Genomic DNA, 12,394 nt, shown 5'->3' on the forward strand with positions numbered 1-12,394 from the left:
TCTGACTCAAGTCCATGTTGACTTACCTCAATTTTTTCTTCATCTTCTTTTTCGTCAGTGTTTGCCATGAGGCAAAGGTTTGCTGTTTCTTCAGTTGGTTGTTCCTCTTCTTCTTCCGTCTCTGAATCTCCCCAAGCAGCTATCATAGCTTTGCGCACATTTGCCTTAGAGAAAGGTGCTTTTGATTCTTTGTTCCTTTCAGCAAAGCGTTCCTTGTTCCTTTCTTTGGTTTTGTCATTTTCCCAAAGAGGACATTCCTTGATGAAGTGATCTGTACTTCCACATTTATGACAAGCAGCTTTGTTAGAAAATTTCTTAGTTTTACCTTTGAAGTTTCCATTCTTCATGTTCCTGTACATCTTTCGAAATTTTCGAACCATGAGGGCTGCTTTTTCTTCTTCAGAGTCCGAATCATCTTCATCATCTGCTTTGAGAGCAATTGATTTTGATTTGGAGCTTTCACCATATTCAGTATCAAGGTGAAGCTCATGAGTCATAAGTGACCCTGCCAGCTGTTCTAAGTTGAACTTAGTGAAGTCTTTTGTTTCTTGAAGAGCAGTGACTTTAGCCATCCATCTGTCCTTAGGAAGACTCCTAAGAACCTTTCGAACCTGTTCCTCAGATGAAATAAACTTTCCAAGAGAAGCCAACTCATTTATAATGTTAGTAAAACGAGTAAACATGTCTCGGATGCTTTCTTTGGATTTCATGCAGAACAGTTCATATTGATTCATAAGTAAATCAATTTTCGATCTTTTAACTTCATTAGTTCCTTCGTGGGTTACTTCTAGTAAATCCCATATTTGCTTTGCGGATTTGCATCCCATGATCCTATTATGTTCATGGGGTCCAAGTCCACAATGCAATATTTAATAGCCATGGCATTTACTTCCATTTTTTCAAAATCAGATTTGTCATAATCAGAGAGGGGTTTAAGAGTTACCTCATTTTTGTCATTTGTAGTTGTGACTTCGAAATCACCAACTTCAATGACTCTCCATACCTGATAGTTTTCAGCCTTGATGAATATCTCCATGCGGTTCTTCCAATAGTTGTAGTACTTCCCATTGAACATAGGAGGCCTTTGAGTGGAATAACCTTCTTCAAGTTTCTCGGTGGTATTCATTGTTCCTTGGATCTTTTTCTCAATAGGGTTTCCTATCTTACGTGAGTTCTAGCTCTGATACCAATTGTTATTTCCCTAGGAACACTACAAGAGGGGGGGTGAATTGTAGGTGTAGAAATAAACGTAACTTTTTGCGGAAATTAAAACTTAAACGAATAAACAAGCTAAAGGAACACAAGGGATTTTTACGAGGAAAAACTTCTTGGGCCCAACAAGAAGAAACAACCTCGACCACTAGGGATTTTAAACTCAACACTTTCACTAATTAGGCCAAACAACTCTGTTACAACCTAATTCTAACTCGAGCCACACCTTGAGTTCCTAAACTCAAGTTCCTGAGCCACTGTTCCCTTAACAGCAGTTCCTCTCAACTTCACTCGAAGTTTTCTACACATACAAGCTTCACTCAAAGCCTTCTCTTACAGAACTTCACTCAAAGTTCCCTTACCCCAAAAACCAAAATACAATTGATCGAAATAAGCTTAGTGGAATTAGAGTAAGAAGGCAAAGAACAAATGGCTATTATGAGAGAATGAAGGCACTGACACTTAATAAGTTAAACTCACTTAATTACTTAGTCAGACACAATTTGGAACTTATCTAGACTTCTTATTTATAGTGTTAATATCATGAAGAACGTGGGATTAATGTTAGAGTACATGTTTAAGTCCATTTAACCCATGATGTTCCTTCCCCTAAGGAACACGTTTTCATCATGTCCCATGATCCCATGAACTATAAATGAACGTGGATATTTCAGCCATTACTCCTAAGTAATAGGAGTTCCTTGAGCTTTATCCGAAAATCAGTTTTTATAAAAACTCTTTTTATCTTTAAAACTGAATTTTTAATCTTTAAGAAAATAATATCTTTTAAATAAAATCTTTCTAACAACCGGATATTTATTTTCTTATTTTCCGAAAAATAAAATCTTTTCTAAACAGATTTTCTTTTTAAAACTGATTTTATCATTTGAAATTAGAATAACTAATTTCCTATAATTTAGGCATGACTTACTCAATATCATTTTATACCGTTACATAATACACGCCTAAGTCTAGTTCCTTTTATTAACTCAGTTCCTTTAACATATTCGCTAAGTGCCACTTAGTTTGTTCCTTACAAAGGAACAAATCTCATTCTCAAATAACTGCCACAGTTCCTTACCATTCTTTCTTTGTTCCTTTACATTGGAACTAGAAAATAAAACGCCTAGCTTCTATTATTCTTGATCCAATGCTTGCTCCAGTATCAACATAGAAACTTCTTTACTTAGCCTTTGAAATCCTCTCTTGACTTCTTCATTGACTTCGTATTCTCCCGTTCCTTGCATTGATACCTTAAACACCATACACTTAAATAATTCATTAGTTCACTACTTAGTTTGTTCCTTTGTTTCTTTGTCATTATCAAAACTAGGGTTCAACAGTTATAGAGTTTCTTGTTATGCTAATCATTAAAACATGGCCTTTATCAAAAAGTCAATGTTAAATTGTCGTTAAATCTTGTTGCTTCTGAGATTCAATGTGCATGCTATGGACACATATACGAGAATTCATATATTGACATGATAACCCATCAATGTCCTCCAAAGCTACCTACAAACCATAACACTGTACATACCAAAAAGGTTTATTAGGTTTAAGATTAGATCAGTTTTCATCTCTTACATTGAAAAAGTGGCACCAGAAGAAAATTCCAATTGCAAGAAGACCATTTGAACATGTGCAGATATCCATATATCACAATATCATATCTAAGAAACTCGATTGTCTGTGAGGCTATTCAAAATAAAGTAACAACAAATAGTACACATATAGTTGTTACTATAATGATAGTAAGAGAAACTAACATTCCAATATTTGAATATTGTCATCCAAGTTATATACATTTATACTTGCTTATAATGTATTGAAATTTTTAAAAAAGATCTTCTGAAACATCTACCAAGAAAGAAGGTTTAATACCTCATCCTCCCTAAATCTACTGGCATTACATATTCATTCAAAGAGCTCTCCATCTACAACGTATTCCATGACCATTGCAAGATGAATAAGAGTCAGCAAAACCTACAAGAGAAGTTCAGACCATAGTCTTACATGGGGAAAAAGAGTTTCTACTACAGAACCAAAGGATACAAAAAAGAAAATTGAGTATCCATGTCCATCCTTAAGTTAGGAGGTAGAAGAAAACAAACAACTTTCAGAGTTACAAAGATGTTTAAGTTAATCAAAGAAACTATACTAAGAGATATGAGGAAAATATACATGTTTTGTTTCACCTTAATTCAGTATTGTACAACTTTCACATCTAGTCGTATAAGGTTTACCTGAGTACCAATAGAACCAGTAGATCCAACAATAGAAATAGGCTTCAGACCATCCCAAGCCTTATAACCAGACTCTACTACTACTCGTCCTGATGTATGAACATAAATTAATTAAGAAAACACACAACTTTAAAGTATGCAACATGAATCATTAATGGCGTAAATCCGAAAACATGCAAGATGAGAAAGACTTATTTAAAATGTGAGTATGATATGACCAGAGTATAAATCCTGCATTCTAGAATAACTTTCTTGAGGATAATTGTTGAGCTCGAAATCAACTTTAAAGTACATATGCTTAGAAAACTTCGAAGATTAAATGTGACAAGATTAGGTAAGAAGGCAAAGATCACCGAAGAGTTAACAACAAAATTTAGGAGTTGTAAAGATAAGTAATCTTATTACTTGCGCTCGATAGAGATATGTAGAGTACCCATTAATTCTCAACTAAAAATTAGTCCTTGAATAAACCACAAAATACTATGCATAATCATTATTGGTAGACAGTATAAGCATTTGGGTATTTTTCTAACCATGATAACAATCAATGGCACGCCTAACCCATAATTAACTCCCACGAAAATAAAAAATGACCATAAGACTTGAAGAAAAAAACCCTAAACCTAGGGAAAGAAACCTCTCTCTGAGAGAAAAATCTTAGTAGCCGACAATACTGCTCAGCCGTCTTCACCTCTTCATCCACCAATAATCTGCTTCGATTCCTGCAACAAAGCTGTAACACGACTGTAATTCCTTTTGTTCAACAGCTGGCTTTCATGCAACTACTTTCCAGATTTTTCATCCGAGATCAAATCCACGGCATACTTCGACATTAAGTACTTCTTCCTTTACTGCTTTGTGTTTTTTATCCCATTCACATCCTTTCAATTAACCATTTCCTCTCACCAACCACTTTCCTATCATTTGCAATGAATTCTCAACATCCACACCAAAATTCCCCACCAAACCCTTCCAATTTAAGACATCCTCAAAGACCGCTGACTCACCGTATGGGTATATTAATACATCATCCCCCTAGCACCCATCTCATATCTTTTGTAAATTGGTCCCATGCTGTTGAAGGCATGTTTTTCGACCATTCTCCACCTAATATCAGTTTTGTATCCAACATAATCAACAACCATTGGGATACTCGTGAGCCGATTCGCGTGCAACGTATGGGACCTTATTTTGTTTTTGAATGTTATAGTTTGCTGGATAGAGAGGCCCTCCTCACACTGAATACTACCTGTATTGACGGGAAAATTATCAGCATTCGCCCTAGTACAGAAGACCATATTCCGACTGCGGTTAACTTCAACATGGCGCGAATATGGGTCCGTATTCAAGACTTGCCTTGGGATTTTCTGAATACCGAATGGATGGTTCGAATACTGAATCACGTTGGTCTGGTTGAGGAAATCAACGACGAAAATTCAGGTTTACCCCACCAACCCTTTCTAAGAGCAAGGTTAGTTATTGATATCTCAAAGCCCTTAATTCCTGGATGTTTTCTTCCCATGCATGGTGGTAAGGTTGTTTGGATCTATTTTAGATATGAGGGAGTTTTTAAATTTTGTAAAGAATGTGGTTGCGTTGGGCATAATACTGGACGTTGTCCATTGTCTGCTTATGAGGCACATCGCCTAATTCACCGCCGCATTCAAGTGTTTGAAGATAATGGCATGCTAGTCCTCCAAACTCAAGAAAATCTACCCTTATATACTAATATGATTCGTGGTTTAATTGACCGTTTTATTCATCGAAATCCTAGAGTCAATCTTCTACGAATACATCCACATATGTATCCCCCAAGCCAAGACCCATACTTATTCCCCCACCTATATGTCCCTCATCAAACGAACTCGAATTCCTCCTCGGAGGAATTTCATGACACATCTACTGAGCTTCCTTCACCACGTAACCCGAACTCCTATAATTATCTCTTCGACGAAAATCTCCAAACCTACGCCAACTATTCCCCAGACTTACCCTCATATCATCATCAATCTCCACAAAATTTACCACATACACAAAGAGTGCGTTTATCCCCTGGTTGTCGCTACGGTTTATCCTCCGACACTTGTGCCTCGTTTATTCCCCATACACAACCATCCTCGCCAGATTTCGACCTAAACCTACCGCCTATAAATCATCCCCCACCTCCTCCCACTCAAAATGCCGAGCATTTACCTCCTGCCGCTCCTGACGTTCAGAACATGGACCATCAAAGCACTCGATTAAACCTATTACAACGCCTTAGTGAAACCAATTGGGCCCAAGGCTCTCTTCGGATTTTTAATGGGTTATGTGTTCCGTTTGGGCCACTTAATAGAGAGAGATCTCAACCCTCACCACCCTCGAAAAGTATAATCAGACCTGAAAGTGGTAGCTTAGCTAGTCTTGTAGCGCAAGAATGGGGTTTACAAGCACCAAGGCCGACGGAAGCTGGTCCTAGTAACTGGATGGAAAGAAACTTACAAAATCTACAGATAAGCCAACTTGATGAAGAGACTGACCGCACCCACCAATCTCCTCTGGAGCTTCGTTCTATCTCGAATCTTATAAATAATAGATTTCGTATCTCACCTCCTTTATTTGCAGATGTTTTTAACCCCCTTTTGCAGGCTCATAATGAAGAAACTCCTGGACATATGCACTCAGATGATATTTACTCTCCAACTTCTCACTTACAAATGAATTTCACATCTTCCGAATTTGAGGAGGATAATAATTCTGAGAATTCAGCTACGCAGCCACATAGGGAGATTGTTATGGGTTTGCCTGTGCAACTAAGGGATTTGGGGGTAAAAGATGTCGTGAAGCTGCCCTTGATAGAAGCAAATCTTTGGAATTTTTTTTCTTTTTGCAGGTTCTCTTGATACCATAAAAAGGAAACGAAGGAAAAAGAAATATGAGGAATGGGATGCCAAAGACAGCTTCAATATGTGCATACAGGCTGGTTTGAAAAGAGATATCAAAAATAGTCACAGATATTTCGATGGCGGAGGACTTGGGGGTGGAACCTGTTACATGATATCCCATTTTCAGGGCCGAAGTTCACATGGACAAACAATAGGGATTCCGATGAACTTATTATGGAATGCTTGGACCGTGGATATGCTTCCTCGGATTGGCTAACTGAATTTCCGGAAGCTCATATTCGCAACTTGCCAATTATTCACTCTGACCATGGGCCGATACTTCTACAATTATTATCACCCAATCGCCAAGCCCGGCGGCCTTATCAGGTGAAAAATTGGTGTTTGCATCATCCTGAGGTAAAAGGTTTTGTGCAAAATATTTGGCGTATTTCTATAATCAGTTCTGCGGCTTATGTTCTTTCCCGACGATTATTTATGCTACGTCAACTATTAAAGGTCTGGTGTTTTGACAAAAAACTATTTTGGGGTGTGAATTGGAAGAATATTTTTGATCAATTGCAATTTCAAGGTAATAGGATTACAACAATAGATCATGGAAGGGCTTATAATCGACAGCATTGTACGTTACACTCGGAAGCTACTTTGGCTTTCTCTTATTGGCGGCAACAGATTAAAAACAACTACCTTCAGATAGGGGATTTGCCTTCAAAAAATTTATTCAGTCGTCTTCGCCAACGTCGCCAGAAAAATATTTTTCATAGGTTGCGCAACTCGGAGGGTATTTGGGTAAGCTCGCCTCAGGACGTACATGAACTTATTCATTCACATTTCAAGTCCTTGTTAACGTCTACATCATCTACGGCCATTTCTAATGATAGTATTGATCTTGTGCTCCGTGAACTTAATCTTCCAACCGTTTCTCCAACTGATTGTGAAACCCTCCTTCGTCCCTTCTCAAGTGAGGAAATTCGAGATTCTTTCTTCTCTCTTGGTCATGGAAAATCACCTGGGCTTGATGGGTTCAACGCAGAATTTCCTTTCTCTAATGAGTTACTAGTGTCAACATCAACACGAACCCTATCCTAAGTATATTTCCTTTCTCACCATGCCACAACTAAACATAATACTCAACCCTAAAACCACGATGAATAATATGATCCCTTATGGTCCTAATATCAGAAATCATATTCACATTGTAGCAATCAATACATGGACAATAAATCTCAGCCTCGCAAGTAAGTTGTTGATGTTCTACAGCACGTTTACAAAATTCATTTACGCCTTTTACGAACTCCAACGTATTTCGCTTTCCATACATCCAACTTCGATCCATTTCTAGAAACCCCCACATATACATAGATAAAAAATTATTATCAATTAAAAAATTCACATAAACATAACACAACAAACTAATATTCAATGCTTGCTTCCAATGGGTCCTTATCACTCCAACTAAACCCATCCTTAAACGTCCAATCCCCCTAATGAATATATGTATCATCTTCGATTCTAAGTAAGAACTTCCCTTCAGTTCTCCAAGTACACGATAAAGATAATTGTTTACCTTATATGTATCCGAAAAACAAATCAGGGAAGTGACTAACCGTATTTCAATTAGAATCAAGACTCAACACACATTCACCACCTAAGTGAGATGTGACGTTTAAGAACAGTCCCTAAACAAGGACTATTCAAGACTTACTCCTAATGAGTAAGTCTTGAACGGGTATCTAGGCAATATGATGTACATAAAAACAATCGCATTCAAGCGATTCCAAGTCATCACCAAACAATAATCCCATTCAAGCGATTTAAAGTTATCACCAAACAACAAGTATCAAACCGCATTCCTTAGATTTTCTTTCCCCTCCCTTTGGTGAAGCTACCAATATAAACGCATTGCATATCAGTTGAAATAAAGAATTGCAAAAATATCACAAGAACTTCAGCATAAATAATCCCGTATAAAATTTTTGGGCATATAAAAACATAAGCAAAATAATCACAAAATTAATTTTTAATACTCAAATCTTATAACTAATCATATATATATACTTTATACTAAGCATTTTAAACTACAATTTAAGCTAAAATTTTCATTAAAACACAATTAATTAGGAAAAGTTTACAAAAAACTAACCTAATATGACAAACGCACACCAGAAATTCGGAGAAAAAATGCCGAAAATTCGGAGGAAAAGCGCCGGAGGTAAAGGAGTGGCACCAGTGGAGGAAAACGGGGGAAAAGCAGAGGAGATTCGAAACTTCTTTCACCGAAAACTCGAAACTCCTTTCGCTTGAAATTCGAAGCAGACCTCGTCAGAAAAACATTGCCATCTCGCCGGAAAAAAAACCCTTTCGCCTGAAACAAACTCCTTTCGCCGGATTGTGAGACTAGAGTGTGAGAGGAGAGAGAGAGTGTGTGTGAGAGGGTCGAGAAAATTGAAAGCCTAAGGAAAAAAAAGAAACTCGCGTGCGTGTTTGTTAGGAAAATGAGAGCAACATATATTATTGCGGTTTCTTCGTAGAACCGCAGCAATATATCCTTCTATGGGGTCGGAAATTTTCAAAAATATCCGTTGACAACAATATTACTGCGGTTTTTGGCAGAAACCGTAGCAATATGGTTATTTTCTATTTTTTCTTTTCTTTTTACATGATATATTGTTGCGTATCGGTAAAACTGTAGCAATAAGCATTTATTCTACTAGAGTGCATGAACCTTCCTTCAAAACCATGATTATTGATAATTGGAAAAACTCCCAACCACATTACCACAAAAGCTATCCTTCCTCTCCAAAATCATTACGTCTTGGGTAAGCGTTTTTTCTGAAAATATCTGCCATGAAAAGAAGAGGCTTATTGCTCGATTAAATGGTCTCCAGAAGGCTCTTGAAAATAAACCTAGTAATGAATACCTCTGGGGCTTGGAGTCCTCTCTTTCTGGAGAGTTGAATAACACTTTGGACCAGGAGGAGCTTTAATGGAAAACTAGGTCAAGGGAGGGACGATGGCTGAATGGGGGGAAGAAATTCTAAGTTCTTCCATCATCTAGTCCTAATTAAAAGAAATAGAAACAAAATTAGGGCCCTTAATACTGAAATAGGGATGGAAATAGTGGATAAGGATGACCTTATTGCTCATATCAAGGACCAATTTATAAACCTATTCACCATCGAGAACTTCCAATCCAATAAGAAAAACCAATGGGACACCTGAACCTAATTAAAATGCCTTCAATGTGGGAGGTTAGAAAGGTTGTGTTTAGCATGGGCCACTTAAAGCCCCTAGAATTGATGGATTCGACCCTATGTTTTTCCAGAAACACTAGGAGGAGGTTGGGCAGGATGTTCTTAGTTTTGTAATAGAAATCTTCAGAGTTTGCTCTGTCCCCCGTGAGATTAACAGAACCCTTATTAGCCTGATACCAAAAGTGGAAGATCCCAGGAGTATTAAACAATTCAGACCAATCAGACACCTCATCACCAAGGTCTTGATTCTGAGGCTCAGACCCTCACTAAATGGAATGATCTCCCCAAACTAGAGCAGCTTCCTTCCTTGGAGGGGGACTGAAAATAATTACATAGTAGCTTCTGAGATCATCCATTCCATGAGGGGCGGAAAAGGAAAGAGGGGGTGGATGGCCCTCAAGATTGACCTAGAAAAGGCTTATGATAGACTTGAATAAGATTTTATTCATGACATGCTGATTAGCCATAACCTGGATAAGCATACTTGTAGCTTAATCATGATTTACGTCTCCTTTGTTTCCTCTTTTATAATTATGAATGGTCAGCCAACTGAACCCTTTCACCTTTCTGGGGGTATTAGGCAAGGAAACTGTAATAGTCCATATTTTTAAGCACATTTTAAATAAATTAATTATGTTTATTAGTTTAATTAAGCTTTAATATCAATGAAAAATTTGTTGAGAATTATTAATTTAAATACATTTATGTTAGTGTGAATTTTAGTAAAATAAGATGTTGACTAAGTAATTCTAAGTTTTAAAAAGAAGGAAAAAGAAAATCACATTCACTCATTATATCTCCCTCACTCGTGTCATCTCCTCAAAGTCACACCACATCACTCTCATCTTCTTCGTGTCTTTTATTGAATTAGCCACGAAAGATTTCAAGTTCAATCTGTTTCAAAGTCTTCAACTTTTAATTGGAGATGAGTAATTTTCCTGAAGGAGGAAAAAGGATTCATTCAAACAAGTTGTTTAGGGGTAAATCCCAAAACTTCCTTTCTCTCTCACGAATTGCTTAACTGATTTATTGGTTTTGAGTTGAACTCGGTCCGGTGACCGTCTTGTGGTCTTCCGTCGGCGAGCTACTGTGGTGCGTTTGCACCGTCGCTATTGGTGGCTCGAATCACCACCTTTGTGCAGCATTTTCTCTCTTATCTGCTTTTCCGGTGCTGTTGTCGTGGTTTGTTGTTCTGCTGTTGGTGCTCCGACACTGCCACTGTTGCTGTATGTTGTTATTGTTGTTGAGTTCTGCCAATTCCGATCTCTTAGCAAGGTATAAAGTCTGGGTTTAAGCTGTGAATCTTATTTCATCGATTTCAATCTAATTTGTATGATATTAATAGTTAAATGATTTTTACTTGTATAGTTCAACTTGTCATGGATTTGCAAGAATAAATTTTGATGTGAGCTTTTTGAAGTTAAAAATTATATTATTATTCCTTATTTAATATAGTGAGATATATATTTGTTTTAAAGCTTTCTAATTCAAAGTTCTGATTTTTCTTAAGTTAAGTTAGTATATCATATTTTAAGAAGAAGTCATATACCTATGAATTGAGTTAATTAAAGCTATCATATAAGATTAATGATGTGAATTAGATTTGTGGCATGGGTTGTATATATATGGGTTATATAGTAGGTCAGGGAAGAGCTTAAAAAGTATGAGTGATTCAATTTGTTGATCTAAATTGTTGTGAGAATGGTTAATGATTGTAGTTATTGTTTTGAGGTCGTTGGTGGAATATGGCTATAGAGATAATTTGCGGAGTTGAGCTATAGTTGGTGATGAAATGTCGAAATATTGGAGGTTTGTTAATAGAGAATTGGGTTGCAGATGAGGTAACATTTATGTTCAGCAAAAATGTATTTATATACCGTATGTGTTATATTATATTTTTGATATTATATATCGTTTATAGTCATGGCCATGGTTATAGATGCATCTCTATGAGTTAGTTGTGAATTGCTATTGGATTGTTATAAAAGTATCCCTTTGTTCAGCTCTTGGAATTGTTCGGAAATAACTATGTTCTTATAGTATGATTTGGGTCGATAATTAGGAAATGATTTTGAAATTGTTTTAGCTGGCTTAGTTTATGAACCGAGATGAATAGTGAGGAAGGTACAAGTGGAGGGGAAATTATTCATATATGAGTGAAGACTAGAAAAGGTCGAATATTATGTTATGTTATGTTAGAAGCTTGTACTTGCCAACGATTTCTGTTACGTGATTAAGCTATGCTAGCGATATATTTAAAAGATGAATTATTTTCTGAACAATAACCAAGTTTGTTTCTTATATGAAAAATGTTTGCGAACCAAAATCGTTTTGACGGGCTGAAGTAAACTTATTGAGCTTTTCGCTCATTTTCGTTTTGTTTGTTTTGTATTTCTCTTCTATAATTGCAGGTTCTTGAATCGGAAGCTCAGAGTGGATCAAAGCGAGAATTTTGATCGTTGAGTAGTAAATAGATTAATGATTCGGAATTTTTAATTAGAAGTATTGAAGTTCTTTATTAATAAAATATTATATTATTTTAGGAATCGAGTAAGATATTAATAATATGTTATTGATTTTGAAGCACTAGTAGAATAAATGCTTATTGCTACGGTCAAAAAGTGGCATATTGCTGCAGTTTTGGGCGCGCAGCAATTAAGGGGGCAACAATAGGTATTTAATATATTGTTGCGGTTTTAAACCGCAGCAATATTTGAACATATTGCTGTGGTTTTTGGGAAAAACCGCAACAATATTAGTATCTAATATCATAATAGTACACCATATTGCTGCGGTTTCTGAG

General features: G+C 36.6%; 1 long non-coding RNA gene across 4 annotated transcripts; it reads left to right on the forward strand.

Annotated features, from left to right (window-relative positions):
* The first annotated feature begins 10,414 nt into the window (after window positions 1-10,414).
* Window positions 10,415-12,169, forward strand: LOC125497025 (uncharacterized). Of its 4 annotated transcripts, none has more exons than XR_007273540.2 (3): window positions 10,415-10,866; window positions 11,310-11,432; window positions 12,003-12,169. It is a non-coding gene; the product is annotated as an uncharacterized LOC125497025 (long non-coding RNA). The 4 variants fall into 4 exon arrangements; XR_008969091.1 differs by having other exon boundaries at window positions 11,323-11,432; XR_007273538.2 differs by having other exon boundaries at window positions 11,310-12,169.
* Window positions 12,170-12,394: the final 225 nt, after the last annotated feature.

Source organism: Beta vulgaris, chromosome 4 (assembly GCF_026745355.1).
Source record: "Beta vulgaris subsp. vulgaris cultivar EL10 chromosome 4, EL10.2, whole genome shotgun sequence".
Taxonomy (NCBI): Eukaryota; Viridiplantae; Streptophyta; class Magnoliopsida; order Caryophyllales; family Amaranthaceae; genus Beta; species Beta vulgaris.